Here is a 22,041-nt window from a genome sequence, read left to right as displayed (position 1 = left end):
GTTTGTATTTGCCATACTCTCTCTCTTTCTCTGTTATTGTTACGCTGTTGTATATTGTATATGTGTAGTTATTATGTTTAGATATTGATGTTAGTCTGTAGTGTATAAACTGTTAACTGTATTTTCCTTTTTTTACATAACTAAATCTCGTTAGTAAAGGTTTTGGAACCTTAGCAAGGTATTGTGTGTTTATTACATTGCTGAGAGTATCCAGAGCGTCTCAATCGCTCAAGAGGCTTTTATATAAAAGAGGTTAATTAGCATTGCATTGTGTTCACATTACAAAACCAAGGTTTACAGTATAGGCTCAGCCTTTCATTGTGTTGCATACAAGGTTTACTGTGTGTCATCCTGTGAGCGTCTGCGCCGCTCGTGTTTCTCTTGTGGGCACAGCGTCCGCTACGCTAGTAGCGTAGCATTACGGTACTCGGACCGCCTATAGCGTGCTCGATACCCAGCGTAAGCCGTGAGCGAACGTGTCGCTCGTGCGTCTCGACCACGGCCTAGCGTCTGCTACGCTAAGTGCGTACCCTTACGGTACCCCGTACGCCCATTGCGTACTGAGTCTCTTACCAATATATAGTGAATGTTATAAAATAAATATTTAGCTTTATCAGTGTCATCCTCCTGTACATAGTGTCATCCTCCTGTACATAGTGTCATACTCCTGTACATAGTGTCATACTCCTGTACATAGTGTCATCCTCCTGTACATAGTCATACTCCTGTACATAGTGTCATCCTCCTGTACATAGTGTCATCCTCCTGTACATAGTGTCATCCTCCTGTACATAGTGTCATCCTCCTGTACATAGTGTCATACTCCTGAACATAGTGTCATCCTCCTGTACATAGTCATACTCCTGTACATAGTGTCATCCTCCAGTACATAGCGTCATCCTCCTGTACATAGCGTTATATTCCTGTACATAGTGTCATCCTCCTGTACATAGCGTCATCCTCCTGTACATAGCGTCATCCTCCTGTACATAGCGTCATCCTCCTGTACATAGTGTCATCCTCCTGTACATAGTGTCATCCTCCTGTACATAGGGTCATCCTCCTGTACATAGCGTCATCCTCCTGTACATAGTCATACTCCTGTACATAGTGTCATCCTCCTGTACATAGTGTCATCCTCCTGTACATAGTGTCATCCTCCTGTACATAGTGTCATCCTCCTGTACATAGTGTCATCCTCCTGAACATAGTGTCATCCTCCTGTACATAGTCATACTCCTGTACATAGTGTCATCCTCCAGTACATAGCGTCATCCTCCTGTACATAGCGTTATATTCCTGTACATAGTGTCATCCTCCTGTACATAGCGTCATCCTCCTGTACATAGCGTCATCCTCCTGTACATAGCGTCATCCTCCTGTACATAGTGTCATCCTCCTATACATAGTGTCATCCTCCTGTACATAGTCATACTCCTGTACATAGTGTCATCCTCCTGTACATAGTGTCATCCTCCTGTACATAGTGTCATCCTCCTGTACATAGTGTCATCCTCCTGTACATAGTGTCATACTCCTGAACATAGTGTCATCCTCCTGTACATAGTCATACTCCTGTACATAGTGTCATCCTCCAGTACATAGCGTCATCCTCCTGTACATAGCGTTATATTCCTGTACATAGTGTCATCCTCCTGTACATAGCGTCATCCTCCTGTACATAGCGTCATCCTCCTGTACATAGCGTCATCCTCCTGTACATAGTGTCATCCTCCTGTACATAGTGTCATCCTCCTGTACATAGGGTCATCCTCCTGTACATAGCGTCATCCTCCTGTACATAGCGTCATACTCCTGTACATAGCGTCATCCTCCAGTACAGAGAGTGTCATCCTCCAGTACAGAGAGCATCATCCTCCAGTACAGAGAGCGTCATCCTCCAGTACAGAGAGCGTCATCCTCCCGTACAGAGATCGTCATCCTTCTGTACTTAGCGTCATCCTCCGGTACAGAGAGAGTCATCCCTTCCGGTACAGAGAGCGTCATCCCTTCCGGTACAGAGAGCGTCATCTTCCGGTACAGAGAGCGTCATCCTCCGGTACAGAGAGCATCATCTTCTGGTACAGAGAGCGTCATCTTCCGGTACAGAGAGCGTCATCTGCCGGTACAGAGAGCGTCATCTGCCGGTACAGAGAGCGTCATCTGCCGGTATAGAGAGCGTTATCCTCTGGTACATAGAGCGTCATCCTCCGGTACAGAGAGTGTCATCCTCCAGTACAGAGAGCATCATCCTCCGGTACAGAGAGCGTCATCCTCCGGTACATAGTGTCATCCTCCGGTACAGAGAGCGTCATCCTCCGGTACAGAGAGCATCATCCTCCGGTACAGAGAGCGTCATCCTCCGGTACAGAGAGCGTCATCCTCCGGTACAGAGAGCGTCATCCTCCGGTACAGAGAGCGTCATCCTCCGGTACATAGTGTCATCCTCCGGTACAGAGAGCGTCATCCTCCTGTACATAGTGTCATCCTCCTGTACATAGTGTCATCCTCCTGTACATAGTGTCATACTCCTTTACATAGTGTCATCCTCCTGTACATAGCGTCATCCTCCTGTACATAGTGTTATACTCCTGTACATAGTGTCATCCTCCTGTACATAGTGTCATACTCCTTTACATAGTGTCAAACTCCTGTACATAGTGTCATCCTCCGGTACATAGTGTCATCCTCCTGTACATAGTGTCATACTCCTTTACATAGTGTCAAACTCCTGTACATAGTGTCATCCTCCGGTACATAGTGTCATCCTCCTGTACATAGTGTCATACTCCTTTACATAGTGTCATACTCCTGTACATAGTGTCATCCTCCGGTACATAGTGTCATCCTCCTGTACATAGTGTCATCCTCCTGTACATACTGTCATCCTCCTATACATAGCGTCATCCTCCTGTACATAGCGTCATCCTCCTGTACATAGCGTCATCCTCCTGTACATAGCGTCATCCTCCAGTACAGAGAGTGTCATCCTCCAGTACAGAGAGCGTCATCCTCCAGTACAGAGAGAGTCATCCTCCTGTACAGAGAGCGTCATCCTCCAGTACAGAGAGCTTCATCCTCCCGTACAGAGAGCGTCATCCTCCTGTACTTAGCGTCATCCTCCGGTACAGAGAGCGTCATCCCTTCCGGTACAGAGAGCGTCATCCCTTCCGGTACAGAGAGCGTCATCTTCCGGTACAGAGAGCGTCATCCTCCGGTACAGAGAGCATCATCTTCTGGCACAAAGAGCGTCATCTTCCGGTACAGAGAGCGTCATCTGCCGGTACAGAGAGCGTCATCTGCCGGTATAGAGAGCGTCATCCTCCGGTAAAGAGAGCGTCATCCTCCGGTACAGAGAGTGTCATCCTCCAGTACAGGGAGCGTCATCCTCCAGTACAGAGAGCGTCATCCTCCAATACAGAGAGCGTCATCCTTCAGTACAGAGAGTGTCATCCTCCTGTATATAGCGTCATCCTACGGTACAGAGAGTGTCATCCTCCGGTACAGAGAGCATCATCCTCCGGTACAGAGAGCGTCATCCTCCGGTACAGAGAGCGTCATCCTCCGGTACAGGGCGCGTCATCCTCCGGTACAGGGCGCGTCATCCTCCGGTACAGAGAGCGTCATCCTCCTGTACATAGTGTCATCCTCCTGTACATAGTGTCATACTCCTGTACATAGTGTCATACTCCTGTACATAGTGTCATACTCCTTTACATAGTGTCATACTCCTGTACATAGTGTCATCCTCCTGTACATAGTGTCATACTCCTGTACATAGTGTCATCCTCCGGTACATAGTGTCATCCTTCTGTACATAGTGTCATCCTCCTGTACATACTGTCATACTTCTGTACATAGTGTCATCCTCCTTTACATAGTGTCATACTCCTGTACATAGCGTCATCCTCCTGTACATAGCGTCATCCTCCTGTACATAGTTTCATCCTCCTGTACATAGTGTCATCCTCCGGTACATAGTGTCATCCTCCTGTACATAGTGTCATCCTCCTGTACATAGTGTCATACTCCTGTACATAGTGTCATCCTACTGTACATAGCGTCATCCTCCTATACATAGCGTCATCCTCCTATACATAGCGTCATACTCCTGTACATAGTGTCATCCTCCTTTACATAGTGTCATACTCCTGTACATAGTGTCATACTCCTGTACATAGTGTCATACTCCTGTACATAGTGTCACACTCCTGTACATAGTGTCATCCTCTGGTACATAGCGTCATCCTCCGGTACAGAGAGCGTCATCCTCTGGTACAGAGAGCGTCATCCTCCGGTACAGAGAGCGTCATCCTCCGGTACATAGTGTCATCCTCCGGTACAGAGAGCGGCATCCTCCGGTACATAGTGTCATCCTCCGGTACATAGTGTCATCCTCCGGTATATAGTGTCATCCTCCGGTACATAGTGTCATCCTACTGTACATAGTGTCATACTCCTGTACATAGTGTCATCCTCCTGTACATAGTGTCATACTCCTGTACATAGTGTCATCCTCCTGTACATAGTGTCATCCTCCTGTACATAGTGTCATCCTCCTGTACATAGTGTCATACTCCTGTACATAGTATCATCCTCCTGTACATAGTGTCATACTCCTGTACATAGTGTCATATTCCGGTACATAGTGTCATCCTCTAGTGTCATCCTCCGGTACATAGTGTCATCCTCCGGTACATAGTGTCATACTCCTGTACATAGTGTCATCCTCCGGTACATAGTGTCATCCTCCGGTACATAGTGTCATCCTCCTGTACAAAGTGTCATCCTCCTGTACATAGTGTCATCCTCCTGTACATAGCGTCATACTCCTGTACATAGTGTCATCCTCCGGTACATAGTGTCATACTCCTGTACATAGTGTCATCCTCCGGTACATAGCGTCATCCTCCGGTACATAGTGTCATCCTCCTGTACATAGCGTCATCTTCCTGTACATAGTGTCATCCTCCGGTACATAGTGTCATACTCCTGTACATAGTGTCATCCTCCGGTACATAGCGTCATCCTCCGGTACATAGTGTCATCCTTCGGTACATAGTGTCATACTCCTGTACAAAGTGTCATCCTCCTGTACATAGTGTCATCCTCCTGTACATAGCGTCATACTCCTGTACATAGCGTCATACTCCTGTACATAGTGTCATCCTCCGGTACATAGCGTCATCCTCCGGTACATAACGTCATCCTCCGGTACATAACGTCATCCTCCTGTACATAGCGTCATCTTCCGGTACATAGTGTCATCCTCCGGTACATAGTGTCATCCTCCGGTACATAGTGTCATACTCCTGTACATAGTGTCATCCTCCTGCACATAGTGTCATACTCCTGTACATAGCGTCATCCTCCTGTACATAGTGTCATACTCCTGTACATAGTGTCATACTCCTGTACATAGTGTCATACTCCTGTACATAGTGTCATACTCCTGTACATAGTGTCATCCTCCGGTACATAGCATCATCCTCCGGTACATAGCATCATCCTCCAGTACATAGCGCCCTCCTACGGTACATAGCGTCATCCTACGGTACATAACGTCATCCTACAGTACAGAGAGCGTCATCCTTCGATACAGAGAGCGTCATCCTCCTGTACAGAGAGCGTCATCCTCCGGTACAGAGAGCGTCATTCTCCGGTACAGAGAGCGTCATCCTCCGGTACAGAGAGCGTCATCCTCCGGTACAGAGAGCGTCATCCTCCGGTACAGAGAGCGTCATCCTCCTGTACAGAGAGCGTCATCCTCCTGTACATAGTGTCATCCTCCGGTACATAGTGTCTTCCTCCTGTACATAGTGTCATCCTCCTGTACATAGTGTCATCCTCTTGTACATAGTGTCATCCTCCGGTACATAGTGTCATCCTCCGGTACTGAGAGAGTCATCATCTTGTACATAGTGTCATACTCCGGTACATAGCGTCATCCTCCGGTACATAGCGTCATCCTCCGGTACATAGTGTCATCCTACGGTACATAGTGTCATCCTCCTGTACAGAGAGCGCCACCCACTGATACAGAGAGTGTGAGGAGACCAGGGATAGGGATGTCTAGGACTTGCTTTCATGTTAAAAAGGAAAGAGTTAATCCTATGGCCCAAGTTCTGAGTTCTTAAATTGAAGCCCTCAGTCTGCAGAAGTCACACACAGGAAGTATCCCAGAAGCAGACAGCAAGGGAGTGTTCCTTTTAGAAAAGCCCTCCTCCTTTCCCTCTGGAAAGACTGACAGCATGATCCACCAATCAGAAAGGAGAAGAGAGAAGGAACCAGGAAGGGAGAATTGTGGGAGTGAGGTAGTGACTGGGAGAAGGAGACTGTGTGTGTGTGGAGGTGATGGTGCACAGCTAGACTCACTGGAGGTTGGGGTGTTGTGCCCTCTCAGTGTCATCAGTGACTTGCCACTCTGTGTGCCCTGCTACAGCTGTCATTGCTGCTCAGGACTGGAAAAGATATAGAGCAGCTGGTAAGGACTTTGCTGAACTCTGAGTGGACATTATTAGTATAACCCTGCTTGCTGTGCACTGGATTTCTGCATCTCCCTGAATAAAGATCACCTTTTTTTTCATTATAACCCGCTCCACAGTGTGATCCTTGAACCCCAGGATATCCAGGTCACCCGGTATCCTCACATTTGGTGGCAGCTGTGGGATATCACACAGTTCCTGTAGTGTTTCCAGGGAGCTAATACAACAGAGTGTCAGCATGGAGAGTCAGCCAGCAGTTGTGGCCAGCAGTCAAGAGGAGAATGCAATGAGAGAGCAGGAGAAGTTTTACCGTACAGCTCGGAAACCTCACCTACAAGGATTTTTCAGGATGAAGGGAATTACTTATGATGGGACTGAGACCAGGGAATCTCTGGTACTGCGGTTGTTGGAGTGGGATCGGGGGCACCCAGAGGATCCTGACCACCTGAGTAATGATGAAGAGGGACCAACAGGCATTGGTAGTAATTCATCCAATAAGTTACCAGAGTTGACCACTGCCACTCCTGCTGTACTGCAGAGCTGGCTGGGGGCGCTAGGCGAAGGTGCGACCCCACAGGAGAGAGCTGGAGTGATCTGAGCTAATCTAGGAGTACAAATTCCTGCTGGCAGTGGAATTCCGGAGTCACCCTGAAGTTTTGAACAAGAGAAGTGACGCTTGGGATTTAAGGATGTTCCCACATTTCGGGAAAATGAAATAGACATTGACACTCACCTCCAGATCTTTGAAAATCTCATGGGGGTACATGGAATAGAGCCAGCTGACTGGCCAAAGTACTTGGGGCCAAGTCTCACTGGCAGGGCTCCGGAAGCCTATCGGGCCCTAACCCCCCAGGAATGTGGAGTCTACGCCTGTATAAAGAAGGCATTGCTAGCTAAGTTCCAGATCACTGCAGAATCTTATTGTCTCAAATTCAGGACACTAAATAAAGGTGGAACTGATTCCTACCAAGAGTTTGCTAGTCAGCTACGGCAAGCCTGTGGTAAATGGCTTGAAGGAAGACAGTCCTCCACTGTGGAGCAGATTGTCAACTTAATTGTGGTAGAACAGCTAATGATTAAGATGGCATCAGAGGTACGGGAGTGGGTCACAGACAGGAAGCCCAGTACACCTGAACAAGCTGCGGAATGGGCTGATGAATATATAGCCACTGGTCCTCAATGGAGAGTCTTCAGTGCAGCAGGCAGTACAAGAACCCCACGAGTGGAGAAGCTCTCTGACAAAGAACCGCAAGTCAAAGATAGTAATAAAGGAGGCCCTATCAAAAACATCACTTATCAGCCACCCAGATTCAGAGTGGCTAACCCAGAATCTCGGAAGTGTTATCGCTGCAATCAACCATGGCACTTTCTTAGGGACTGTCCACAAGAGGGCCATTCCCTGGGGCTAGACCGGCTCCAGTCTCTGTGGTATGTTACCCCATGGAGGATTATGATGAGGAGGTCGTCCAGTCAGATATGGATGGGATGATGGGTGGGGTGTATATTGTGGACTTGGTTCTGGGGGAGGAGAAGGCGACTCCCTGGAATATGCGAGGACACCTACAGACTGTGATAGTGGAGAACCAGCAGGTACAGGGCCTACGAGTATCTGGGGCCTCACTCACGTTGATTGAGCCAGACCTGATTCCTGCCTCCCAGGTGATTCCTGGACAGTATGTGCCAAATGCCACTGCCGGGGGACAACAGGCCGATATCCCTGTTGCCAAGATACATCTAGACTGTGGAGCTGATCAAGGAATCGTGAAAGTCGGAGTACTCAAGGGGCTACCAGCCAAGGTAATCCTCGGGAATGATCTGGGACAAGGACTAGTGACACACTTCATCCAGGTGGTAACCAGAAGCCAAACACGAAGAGAGGTGACCCAGGCTACAGATATGGACCAGAACCAGCCTACCCAGACAATGGTGAGTGACTCCAGTTCATTGTCCAGTGCCTTAGAGGTAGACTTGGGTGAGGTGGACCGGAGTGAGTTCCGACAGGCCCAACGGACTGACCCCTCCCTGAGCAAATTGAGGAGCGCAGCCGAACTGGGGTTGGAAACAGCTGATGGAAGCAAGATAGTGTGGGAAGAGGAATTACTGTAATGAGTGGTCGTTCCTCGGCCCAGACAGGAAGCAGTTATGCCTACTAAACAGTTGGTGGTACCTACACAATACAGAGCACAATTACTAGCTCTTGCCCACGACATCCCTGCAGCTGGACATTTTGGCACCGGTAAAACATTGGCCCGACTGTTGCAGAATGTCTTCTGGCCACGGATTTCTAGAGGTGTTAAGCAGTATCGGGACACCTGTGATACCTGTCAGAGACTGGGAAAGCCCCAACGGAAAGCTTTTCTGCACCCATTACCTATTATAGGGGAGCCCTTTGCCTGTGTTGCCATAGACCTAGTTGGACCATTAGCTATTCCCAGTCATACGGGCAAGAAGTACATCTTAACGCTGGTGGACTTTGCTACACGTTACCCTGAAGCCGTGGTCCTGTCATCCATTGACACAGAACATGTTACGCAAGCACTGACGGACATATTCAGTCGGTTCGGATATCCATAGGAAGTCGTCACAGATCAAGGGCTTCAATTCCAAGGTGAACTAATGCAAACCCTATGGGAAAAGTGGGGGGTTCGGCCTCTTCGGACCACCCCTTATCATCCTCAGACCAATGGACTATGTGAACAATTCAATGGAACGCTGAAAAGACTCCTACAAGCTTACGTACAGTGCGAGGGGAGGGACTGGGAGAGAACCCTGCAACAGCTTCTATTTGCTTATCGGGAAGTACCACAAGCATCTACCGGATATTCCCCATTTGAACTTTTGTACGGCCGGAAAGTGCGGGGGCCCCTACACCTGGTCAAAGAGAGTTGGGAGGGAACTTTTCAAGAACACCAGCAGCCCATTTTACAATATGTAGAGAACATGCGGAATCGGATGAGAAGATTGCTACAGTTAACCCAAGAGCATCTCTGGGAATCACAAGAGAAACAAAGGGAATGGTAGGATGCCCACGCTCAAGACCGTGAGTTGAATCCAGGGCAAAAGGTCATGGTGCTTATCCCAGTGCGGAGAAATAAACTGCAAGCCACCTGGGATGGACCATATACAGTGGTAAGGTGCACCGGACCGGTCAATTATGTGATCGCCCTGGATAAGGGAGGGAAGCGCCTATGCACCTTCCATATAAATAGAATCAAAGCTTATAGAGATCGTCAAGTAGCGGCCATGATGGTATGTTGCCCTCCGATGGAGACACCAGAAACTGATCCATTGCCTGACCATTTGGGAGCTGCTAAAGAGAATAAGGGAGTGGAATCAGTCCAGGTGGGACCACAATTGAATACGGCACAGCAGCAGGAGATGCAGAGGATCTTAGAGGCTGAACAAGCCCAGTTTTCATGTCAACCTGGTCGAACTCACCTGACCACTCACCATGTGGACACTGGGAACAGTAAGCCCATCCGACAAGTCGCTTACCGAATGACCCCAGATGTTATGAGACAGGTAAAGACTGAGATCAAAGAGATGCTAGCTTTGGGGGTCATTGTGCCATCTAAAAGCCCATAGGCCGCTGGGGTCGTGTTGGTTTCCAAGAAAGTTGGTACTACACAGTTTTGCGTGGACTATCGTAAATTGAATAAAGTAACCATAACTGATGCTTACCCTATGCCCCGTATCGATGAGCTACTGGACCAGATTGGAGGGGCCAAGTTCGTCTCAACGCTGGACTTAAGTAAGGGTTACTGGCAAATCCCACTTACCAAAGAAGCCCAGGTGCGTTCTGCCTTCATCATGCCCATAGGACTCTTTAAGTGTACTACCATGCCTTTCGGGATGAAGAATGCCCCTGCCACATTCCAGCGAATGGTGAATGACCTACTGGAGGGATGTCAAGACTTTGCACAAGCCTACCTCGATGATATCGCCATCTTCAGCCATACCTGGGCAGACCATTTAACTCATGTGGCAGAAGTGCTCAAAAGGATCAGACAGGCCTGGCTCACCATATGCCCAGATAAATGTCAGATGGGGATGGCTGAGGTTCAGTACCTAGGACATTGGGTTGGAGGAGGATCTATTAGACCAGAACCGGCAAAGGTGGAGGCTATTGTCAACTGGCCCCGACCTGTCAACCAGAAGCAAGTGCGGGCCTTCCTTGGGGTTGCTGGCTATTACAGAAAATTCATACCACATTACAGCACCGTGGCCAAGGCCCTAACGGACTTGACCAAAAAGAGATATGCTCGGAAGATCGAATGGACTGTTGAGTGTGAGCAAGCCTTCACCGTCTTAAAAGACACGCTGACTTGAGCCCCAGTGTTGGCTGCCCCTGACTACGATAAAAAGTTTATTGTGCAGACAGATGCTTCGGGGTGTGGACTTGGGGCAGTGTTGTGCCAGGTGGGAGAAGATGGTAGGGAACACCCAATTGTGTATCTATCTCGTAAGTTATCTGACCGAGAGATAGCCTATGCCACTATTGAGAAGGAGTGTCTAGCCATAGTCTGGGCCTTAATGAAACTACAACCTTATCTCTATGGTAAAGAATTCACTATTATTACTGACCATACCCCTTAAATTGGCTAAATAGAACCTCAGGGGGAAATGGGAGGTTGTTGAGGTGGAGTTTGGCGTTACAAGGTTTCAACTTTTCTATTTCTCACAAAAAGGGACGAGACCATCACAACGCTGACGGGTTATCCAGACGTGAGGAAACAAATGCCAGACTTCGCAGACCTCCGGACCGAGACAACAGTCAGGACTCCAACATTGGGATCATTCCTGTCTCCTCGATTTAAGAAGGGGGAGGTATGTGAGGAGACCAGGGAAAGGGATGTCTAGGACTTGCTTTCATGTTAAAAAGGAAAGAGTTAATCCTATGGCCCAAGTTCTGAGTTCTTGAAGCCCTCAGTCTGCAAAAGTCACACACAGGAAGTATCCCAGAAGCAGACAGCAAGGGAGTGTTCTTTTTAGAAAAGCCCTCCTCCTTCCCCTCTGGAAAGACTGACAGCATGATCCACGAATCAGAAAGGAGGAGAGAGAAGGAACCAGGAAGGGAGAATTGTGGGAGTGAGGAAGTTGCTGGTAGAGGGAGACTGTGTGTGGGGAGGTGATGGGACACAGCTAGACTCACTGGAGGTTGGGGTGTCGTCCCCTCTCAGTGTCATCAGTGACAAGCCACTCTGTGTGCCCTGCTACAGCTGTCATTACTGCCCAGGACTGGAAGAGATATAGAGCAGCTGGTAAGGACTTTGCTGAACTCTGAGTGGACATTATTAGTATAACCCTGCTTGCTGTTCACTGGACTTCTGGGTCTCCCTGAATAAAGATCACCTTTTTTTTTTCATTATAACCCGCTCCACAGTGTGTTCCTTGAACCCCAGGATATCCAGATCACCGGGTATCTTCACAGAGAGTGTCACTCTCCAGTACAGAGAGCGTCATCCTCCAGTACAGAGAGCGTCATCATGTGGTACAGAGAGCGTCATCTTCAGGTACAGACAGTGTCATCCTCCGGTACAGAGAGTGTCACCCTCCAGTACAGAGAGCGTCATCCTCCGGTACAGAAAGCGTCACCCTCCAGTGCAGGAGTGTTGTCCCTCAGTGTCGTCCTCCGGTTCAGAGAGTGTCGGTTCAGAGAGTGTCGTCCTCCGGTTCAGGGAGCGTCGTCCTCCGGTTCAGAGAGCGTCATTCTCCGGTACAGAGATCGTTATTCTCCGGTACAGAGAGCATCATCCTCTGGTACAGAGAGCGTCTTCCTCCGGTACAGAGAGCGTCATCCTCCGGTACAGAGCGCTTCGTCCTCCGGTACAGAGAGCGCCATCCTCCGGTGCAGAGAGCGTCATCCTCCGGTACAGAAAGCGTCGTCCTCTGGTACAGAGAGCGTCGTCTTTCAGTACAGAGAGCGTCGTCCTCTGGTACAGAGAGCATCATCCACTGATATAGAGAGCGTCGTCTTTCAGTACAGAGAGCGTCGTCCTCCGGTACAGAGAGCATCATCCTCCGGTACAGGGAGTCTCATCCTCCGGTACAGAGAGCATCATCCTCCGTTACAGGGCGCTTCGTCCTCCGGTACAGAGAGTGTCATCCTCCGGTACAGGGAGCATCATCCTCCGGTACAGGGAGTCTCATCCTCCGGTACAGAGCGCTTCGTCCTCCGTTACAGAGCGCTTCGTCCTCCGGTACAGAGAGTGTCATCCTCCGGTACAGAGAGTGTCATCCTCCGGTACAGAGAGAGTCGTCCTCCGGTACAGAGAGAGTCGTCCTCCGGTACAGAGAGAGTCGTCCTCCAGTACAGAGAGCGTTATCCTCCGGTACAGAGACTGTCATCCTCATGTACAGAGAGCGTCATCCTCTGGTACAGAAAGCGTCATCCTCTGGTACAGAAAGCGTCATCCTCTGGTACAGAGAGCGTCGTCCTACGGTACAGAGAGCATCATCCTCCGTGACAGAGAGCTTCGTCCTCCGGTACAGAGAGCGTCATCCTCCGGTAGAGAGAGTGTCATCCTCCAGTACAGAGAGCGTCATCCTCCAGTACAGAGAGCGTCATCCTCCAGTACAAAGAGCGTCATCCTCTGGTACAGAGAGCGTCATCCTCTGGTACAGAGAGCGTCATCCTCTGGTACAGAGAGAGTCGTCCTCCGGTACAGAGAGCATCATCCTCTAGAACATAGAGCGTCATCCTCTGGTACAGAGAGCGTCGTCCTACGGTACAGAGAATGTCATCCTCCGGTCCAGAGAACGTTGTCCACCGTTGTCCACCGAGAGTGTTGTCCTCCAGTACAGAGAATGCTTTCCTCCGGTACAGAGCGTATCATCCTCCGGTACAGAGAGCGCCATCCTCCAGTACAGAAAGCATCATCCTCCGGTACAGAGAGCGCCATCCTCCAGTACAGAAAGCATCATCCTCTGGTACAGAGAGCATAATCCTCCGGTACAGAGAGCATCACCCTCCAGTACAGAGAGCGTCACCCTTCAGTACAGATAGCGTCATCCACTGATACAGGGAGCGTCATCCTCTGGTACAGCCTACGGTACAGAGAACGTCATCTTCTGGTACAGAGAGCATCATTCTCCAGTACAGAGAGCGTCATCCTCCGGTACAGAGAGCGTCATCCTCCGGCACAGAGAGCATTATCCTCCAGTACAGAGAGCATCACCCTTCAGTACAGAGAGCGTCTTCCTCCGGTACAGAGAGCGTCATCCACTGATACAGAGAGCGTCGTCCTCCGGTCCAGAGAGTGTCATCCTCCGGTACAGAGAGTATCATCCTCCGGTCCAGAGAACGTCATCCTCCGGTCCAGAGAACGTCATCCTCCGGTCCAGAGAACGTCATCCTCCGGTCCAGAGAGCGTCATCCTCCGGTCCAGAGAGCGTCATCCTCCGGTCCAGAGAGCGTCATCCTCCGGTCCAGAGAGCGTCGTCCTCCGGTCCAGAGAGCGTTGTCCTCCGGTACAGAGAGCGTCGTCCTACGGTACAGAGAGCGTCGTCCTACGGTACAGAGAGCGTCGTCCTACGATACAGAGAATGTTGTCCACCTTACCGAGAGTGTTGTCCTCTGGTACAGAGAATGCCTTCCTCCGGAACAGAGCGCGTCATCCTCCGGTACAGAGAGCGTCGTCCTACGGTACAGAGAGCGTCATCTTCTGGTACAGAGAGCGTCGTCCTCCAGTACAGAGAGCGTCATCCTTCGGTACAAAAAGCGTCATTCTCCGGTACAGAGAGCGTCATCCTCCGGTACAGAGAGCGTCATCCTCCGGTACAAAAAGCATCATTCTCCAGTACAGAGAACGTCATCCTCCGGTACAGAGAGCGTCATCCTCTGAGTCTGTTAGGCAGTAGAAGGTGGCGTAGGACACAGGCTTATCACAGGCTGCAGCTGCCCCCGGTGCAGATTCTTCATCTCACTCTGGCTTCCTGTGTCTGTATTTGAGACACACCATGACACGCCCTGAGAAGGACAGTTTTTCCGTGCACCTACCAGTCACCTCCCAGAAACGCTCAGGACTTTTCCACAGCTTATCTGACCATTTGCGCATAAATCGCAACTGCGCCTCACCGCGTACACACTGTGGGACTCATCGCCGAACTACAGGAGCATTCTAATTAAGCCTCGTACACACGGGGAGATTTGTGCTGATCGAGGAAGGGGGGGGGCGCTCACTTCACAGGACCGAGCATCGCTATCGCTATGGGCATACACCCGGAGAGATCCTTTCTTAATTTCTAAGCAATCTAGTCATATTACTTTGAATTTAGGCACGTATCTCTCCAGTGTAGCCCCTTTAGTCTTACTAAAGTCTAGATAAGCTACTGTATATATACAGTTTACGCCTTTATTACTTTAGTCACCCAGTCAAAAAAGTCAATAAGATTTGTTTGACATGATCTCTCCCCAGTGACATGATCTCTCCCCAGTGACATGATCTCTCCCCAGTGACATGATCTCTCCCCAGTGACATGATCTCCCAGTGACATGATCTCTCCCCAGTGACATGATCTCCTCCCAGTGACATGATCTCTCCCCAGTGACATGATCTCTCCCCAGTGACATGATTTCCTCCCAGTGTCATGATCTCCCCCCAGTGACATGATCTCCTCCCAGTGTCATAATCTCCCCCCAGTGACATAATCTCCCCCCAGTGACATAATCTCTCCCCAGTGACATGATCTCCTACCAGTGACATGATCTCTCCCCAGTGACATGATCTCCTACCAGTGACATGATCTCTCCCCAGTGACATAATCTGCCCCCAGTGACATAATCTCTCCCCAGTGACATAATCTAATCCTAGTTACATGATCTCTCCCCAGTGACATGATCTCCCCCCAGTGACATGATCTCCCCCCCATAGACATGGTCTCTCCCCAGTGACATGACCTCCCCCCAGTGACATGATCTCCCCCCAGTGACATGATCTCCCCCCCATAGACATGGTCTCTCCCCAGTGACATGATCTCTCCCCAGTGACATGATCTCCCCCCAGTGACATGATCTCCCCCCCATAGACATGGTCTCTCCCCAGTGACATGATCTCTCCCCAGTGACATGATCTCCCCCCAGTGACATGATCTCCCCCCCATAGACATGGTCTCTCCCCAGTGACATGATCTCTCCCCAGTGACATGATCTCTCCCCAGTGACATGATCTCCCCCCAGTGACATAATCTCCAGTGACATGATCTCCCCCCCATAGACATGGTCTCTCCCCAGTGACATGATCTCTCCCCAGTGACATGATCTCCCCCCAGTGACATAATCTCCAGTGACATGATCTCCCCCCAGTGACATGACCTCCCCCCAGTGACATGACCTCCCCCCAGTGACATAATCTCGCCCAGTGACATGATCTCCTCCTAGTGACATGATCTCTCCCCAGTGACATGATCTCCCCCCAGTGTCATGATCTCTCCCCAGTGACATGATCTCCTCCAGTAACACGATCTCCCCCCAGTGACATGACCTCCCCCCAGTGTCATGATCTCTCCCCAGTGACATGATCTCCTCCAGTAACACGATCTCCCCCAGTGACATGATCTCCTCCTAGTGACATGATCTCTCCCCAGTGACATGATCTCCCCCCAGTGTCATGATCTCTCCCCAGTGACATGATCTCTCCCCAGTGACATGATCTCCTCCAGTAACACGATCTCCTCCCAGTGACACGATCTCTCCCCAGTGACATGATCTCCCCCCAGTGTCATGATCTCCCCCCAGTGACATGATCTCCCCCCAGTGACATGATCTCCCCCCAGTGACATGATCTCCAGTGACATGATCTCCTCCCAGTGACATGATCTCCTCCCAGTGACATGATCTCCTCCCAGTGACATGATCTCCCCCCAATGACATGATCTCCCCCCAGTGTCATGATCTCCCCCCCAGGGACATGATCTCCCCCATTGACATGATTTCCTCCCAGTGACATGTTCTCCCCCCAGTGACATGTTCTCCCCCCAGTGACATGATCTCCAGAGACATGATCTCCCCCAAGTGACATGATCTCCCCCCAGTGTCATGGTCTCCCCCCAGTGTCATGGTCTCCCCCCAATGTCATGATCTCCTACTAGTGACACGATCTCCCCCCAGTGTCATGATCTCCCCCCAGTGACATGATCTCCCCCCAGTGACATGATCTCCCCCCAGTGACATGATCTCCAGTGACATGATCTCCAGTGACATGATCTCCTCCCAGTGACATGATCTCCCCCCAATGACATGATCTCCCCCCAGTGACATGATCTCCCCCCAGTGTCATAATCTCCCCCCAGTGTCATAATCTCCCCCCAGTGACATGATCTCCCCCATTGACATGATTTCCTCCCAGTGACATGATTTCCTCCCAGTGACATGTTCTCCTCCCAGTGACATGATCTCCTCCCAGTGACATGATCTCCCCCCAATGACATGATCTCCCCCCAGTGACATGATCTCCCCCCAGTGTCATGATCTCCCCCCAGTGTCATAATCTCCCCCCAGTGACATGATCTCCCCCATTGACATGATTTCCTCCCAGTGACATGATTTCCTCCCAGTGACATGTTCTCCCCCCAGTGACATGTTCTCCCCCCAGTGACATGATCTCCTCCAGTGACATGATCTCTCCCCAGTGACACGATCTCTCCCCAGTGACATGATCTCCAGAGACATGATCTCCCCCCAGTGACATGATCTCCCCCCAGTGTCATGATCTCCCCCCCAGTGACATGATCTCCCCCAGTGACATGATTTCCTCCCAGTGACATGATCTCTCCCCAGTGACATGATCTCTCCCCAGTGACACGATCTCTCCCCAGTGACATGATCTCCAGTGACATGATCTCCCCCCAGTGACATGATCTCCCCCCAGTGTCATGATCTCCCCCCCAGTGACATGATCTCCCCCAGTGACATGATTTCCTCCCAGTGACATGATCTCTCCCCAGTGACATGATCTCTCCCCAGTGACACGATCTCTCCCCAGTGACATGATCTCCAGTGACATGATCTCCCCCCAGTGACACGATCTCTCCCCAGTGACATGATCTCCCCCCAGTGACATGATCTCCCCCCAGTGACATGATCTCCTCCAGTGAATCCATGCTGTTTGGGATCCTATAAATTGCTGGATTTGAGATAATCTACAATTCTTTCTTTTAAGAGTGTTTCCATCAATTTAAACAGAAATAACTGCCGGGTGTTTGTGCCGCTGCTCTGCTGCTTAGTTTACCCAGCCAGCCTTTGGCCTATGGGGGTAATTCAGATCTGATTGCAGCAGCAAATTTGTTAGCAGTTGGGCAAAACCATGTGCACTGCAGGTGGGGCAGATGAGTTAGATTTGGGTGGGGTATATTGTTTTTGTGCAGGGTAAGTACTGGCTGCTTTATTTTTACACTGCAATTTACATTTCAGTTTGAACACACCCCACCCAAATCTTATGGTGCCTATACACTTGCGCGATGCCCCGCGACTGCCAAAGTGATTACCATGCGATCATGCAATAGATCGCATGGTAATCACGTGATGAGCACGTCACCTGCCGAGTGGGAGCGGCCTCTGGCCACTCCTGGTGGGTGCCCATCGCGTGTCGCAGTGCGATATATCACATGTGTTTTTGAAAACACGATCGCACTGCGATGTGATAAATATTAAGTGCAGCACTTAATATCTTGAGACGCGATATTTGACGGGCGTGCCCGCGCATCGCGTCGCATGGTACGTAAAGTGTGCATACAATCCTTCGATTTTTCTCACAGATGCGGTCGAAATCGAAGGATTGTACCTGATATCTCACAAGTGTATGGGCTACATAACTCTCTCTGCACATATTACATCTGCCCCCCCCTGCACTGCACTGCACATGGTTTTGCCCAACGGCTAACAAAGTTGCTGCTGCGATCAGGTCTGAATTAGGCCCTATGCTGTGAGCTGTGAGGGGGTCAGAACTGACTGGAAATGTTGTTATTGAGGTTAATAATACTGCATACCTCCCAACTGTCCCGATTTTGTCGGGACAGTCCCGTTTTTCACGGTCCGTCCCGCTGTCCCACCCCCGGGTCGCAGTGTCCTGCGGGTGGGGGGGGCAGTTGGGAGATCCCCCCCCCCCTGTCACTCACTGCTCTGAGGAGAGCAGCGGTGAATAGATGCAGTGAGCATGCGCACAGCGTCTCTTCACTGCAGAGAGGGACAGGGGGCGTGACCAGCAGCTCTCACAGCGCTGTTCATGCCCCCATAATGACGAAAACGAGGGCGTGGCTTGCTAAAGCGGCACTTGCCGCGAAGCCACGCCCATTGACATTAGGCCACACCCCTAAAAATGGCTGTGCGCCTTTTGCTGTCCCTCCACCGCTGAGATCAAAGTTGGGAGGTATGATACTGTAGGAACAAAAACACCCCCAAATGACCTGATTTTATCTGATTTTACCAATTAAAGATCCAGATACAAAACTAAAACACTTGGGGGTGGTTTCAACAAGACCAAAACAAGACAAAATTCGGGGGCCCGTGTACATCTGTAATTATATACGCCAGTGCTGTACAATGTGCTTTACACAGCACTGTTCTGTACAGAGTATGAATGATGTGTATAAAGGGGGTCATTCCGAGTTGATCGCTCGCTAGCAGTGTTTAGCAGCCGTGTAAACGCTAAGCCGCCGCCCACTGGGAATGTATTTTAACTTAGCAGAAGTGCGAACGGTTAAATCGCAGAGCGGCTGAAAAACATTTTTGTGTAGTTTCAGAGTAGCTTCAGACCTACTCAGCGCTTGCAATCACTTCAGACTATTCAGTTCCGGATTTGACGTCACACACCCGCCCAGCGTTCGCCCAGCCACTCCTACGTTTTTCCTGGCATGCCTGCGTTTTTCCGAAAACTCCCTGAAAACGGTCAGTTGCCACCCAGAAACGCCCACTTCATGTCAATCCCTCTGCGGCAACCAGTGCGACTGAAATGCATCGCTAGACCCTGTGCAACACTGCATCATTCATTGCGCCCGTACGACGCGCATACGCATGCGCACAACTGCCAATTTTTAGCCTGATTACTGCACTGTGAACAAATTCAGCTAGCGAACAACTCGGATTGACCCCCAATGTACATAGCCAGAACATACCTTGTGCTTATACAGTATATTCTGTGTCTACACGTTGTGCGGCTTCTATTACTACATAAACGTATATACAGGAGAAGTCCGGGAAATAATTTTCGGCAGATGATTTAGTCACTCACCTTGTAATCGGCTGCGCGGCCGCCTCTGTGTACTATGGTCCCGGGTGGATGTGGCCGCAGTCATACACGCCTCATAGCAGATGCAGAATATTCTCTTCTTATGTCTAATGAGAGAGCAGATGATTAGACTTAGTTACAGAGATAAGTGTCCTCCCAGCACCCAGGGAATCATCAGTCGTCACATGGTAGAGGCTCGGTGTCCCTCTGTCTTGGGCTATGGCATGTAATGTATAGGATACGTCTTGTAGGCTCTGACCTGGACACTCAGGAGTGTGATTGTCCTTATACGGAGGGATATGTAAGTTCTCGCCTTCTCCTACTCTCCCGGGGAACAGTCTCTGACCTTTCACCCTGCGCCGGACTTTGTGCCACAACATGTAACGCTGGATCCTGATCACTGCACAATGAGTATTGATTACACCACTCGTCACAGTGTCTTACGGTGTTTCCTCATGTGCAGTCCCAGAGAAGATAAGCAGACGTGCCAATAATATCCTACCAGTATATAATGTACAGTATATAATGTATCATATATTTCCTCATTACAGAGTGTTGTATCAGTATATGAGCATTACATTGCAGATGGGCTATATTGCACAGAAACTGAAATCATATTATTTGCTGTATAATTAATTGAAATACCATTTAGAAGGAAAACACACCCAGGGCTAGATTTATCACAAGTCGCATATTGGGGGTCATTCCGAGTTGATCGCTAGCTGCCGTTGTTCGCTGGGTATCGATCAGTGTAAAAAACGGCTAATCTGCGCATGTGTAGGCACCACAATGCGCACGAGCATCGTATGGGTACAAAGTCCATTGTGGTTTTGCACTGGTTCTAGCGACGATTCCAAACGCACAGCTGATCGCAAGGAGATTGACATTAAGTGGGCGTTTCTGGGTGGCAACTGACCATTTTCAGGGAGTGTTTGGTAAAACACAGGCGTGGCAGAAAAAACGCAGGCGTGGCTGGGCGTTCGCTGGGCGGGTGTGTGACGTCAAAAGCTGTCCCTCCGTCATTAGAATCAACGCACACGGAGAGTAATTACAGGGCTGGTCTTGTTTTGTACAAAATGTTTTTGCAGGCGTTCGCACTTCTGCAAAGCGAAAATACACTCCGCAGTGGGCGGCGACAATGCATTTGCACGGCTGCTAAAAACTGCTAGCGAGCGATCAACTCGGAATGACCCCCATTATGTGATGATATCATGTATTGTCACTAAGAATCGCAGTGTGAAAATGTAAAGTTTCATACATACTAACCAGGTATCACTTACCGGGAGAGGGGCACAGCACAAGGCAGACTTCCTCCTAATTATACCCCCTTATAATACCCCAACCACAGCACAGACTTCCCCCTTATTATACCCCAACCACAGCACAGAGCAGACTTCCTCCATATTATACCCCAACCCCAGCACAGAGCAGACTCCCCCTTATTATACCCCAACCACAGCACAGAGCAGACTCCCCCCTTATTATACCCCAACCACAGCACAGAGCAGACTTCCCCCTTATTATACCCCAACCACAGCACAGAGCAGACTTCCCCCTTATTATACCCCAACCACAGCACAGAGCAGACTTCCTCCTTATTATACCCCAACCACAGCACAGAGCAGACTCTCCCTTTATTATACCCCAACTGTGATGTTAGTGTATTAGAATGCTTAATATTTGTAGACACTCCCTTAGTAATATGTGTAAGCCTGAATCTTCAGTGATGGTCCCTGGGACCAGGGGGATGCTGGGAAGTGGGTGGTCCAGTGTGCAGTGTGTCTGGAGTTGGTGATGGAATAAAAGAGCACAGCAGTGAACTCACATGTCTCTGTGTCCTGATGACTGGATTTACAAACATATGAACAAAACATGGTGTCAGAAGAAGTTTAACTTGGACTGCTAGTGCTCTCAGAGTGTGACAGAATCCTGCAGCAGTCTGTAAGGCTGTGATATTCGGTGTCTGCAAAGCCTGCCGTGTGCTCCTATCTTCAAACAGTGAGTAACCATGGATAAACTGGCTCCTCCAACCGGCATGCTGATGTCTGGTAACTTGTCTGAAAACTGGAAAAAATTTAATCAAAGGTTTAATATATATCTTGCTGCATGTGGAGCTGATACAGAGGCTGACAAAACGAAGGCATCCATTCTCCTCCATGTGATAGGAGAGGATGTGCTGGACATTTATAATAGTTTTCAGTTTAATGAGGGGCAGAATATGGTGCTATCTTCTATAATGCAAAAGTTTGAAGATTACTTTGTGCCAAGGAAAAATGTGACATATGAAAGATATAAGTTTTTCACATGTGATCAGAAGTCTGGAGATGGATTTG

General features: G+C 49.6%; 1 protein-coding gene across 1 annotated transcript in view; it reads right to left on the bottom strand.

Moving 5' to 3' along the window:
• Nucleotides 1-22,041, bottom strand: part of LOC135057453 (pancreatic lipase-related protein 2-like) — a 108,483-nt gene that overhangs the window by 73,374 nt on the left and 13,068 nt on the right. The window contains exons 2-3 of the mRNA XM_063963346.1: nucleotides 19,968-20,206; nucleotides 19,712-19,815 (exon numbers count right to left, since the gene is read on the bottom strand). The gene's annotated coding sequence lies outside the window, so the exon portion shown is untranslated. The remainder of the gene's footprint in view (nucleotides 1-19,711; nucleotides 19,816-19,967; nucleotides 20,207-22,041) is intronic.

The sequence above is a fragment of the Pseudophryne corroboree genome, chromosome 3, assembly GCF_028390025.1.
Source record: "Pseudophryne corroboree isolate aPseCor3 chromosome 3, aPseCor3.hap2, whole genome shotgun sequence".
NCBI classification, from domain to species: domain Eukaryota; kingdom Metazoa; phylum Chordata; class Amphibia; order Anura; family Myobatrachidae; genus Pseudophryne; species Pseudophryne corroboree.
This window is presented reverse-complemented; position numbering and strand designations above follow the sequence as displayed.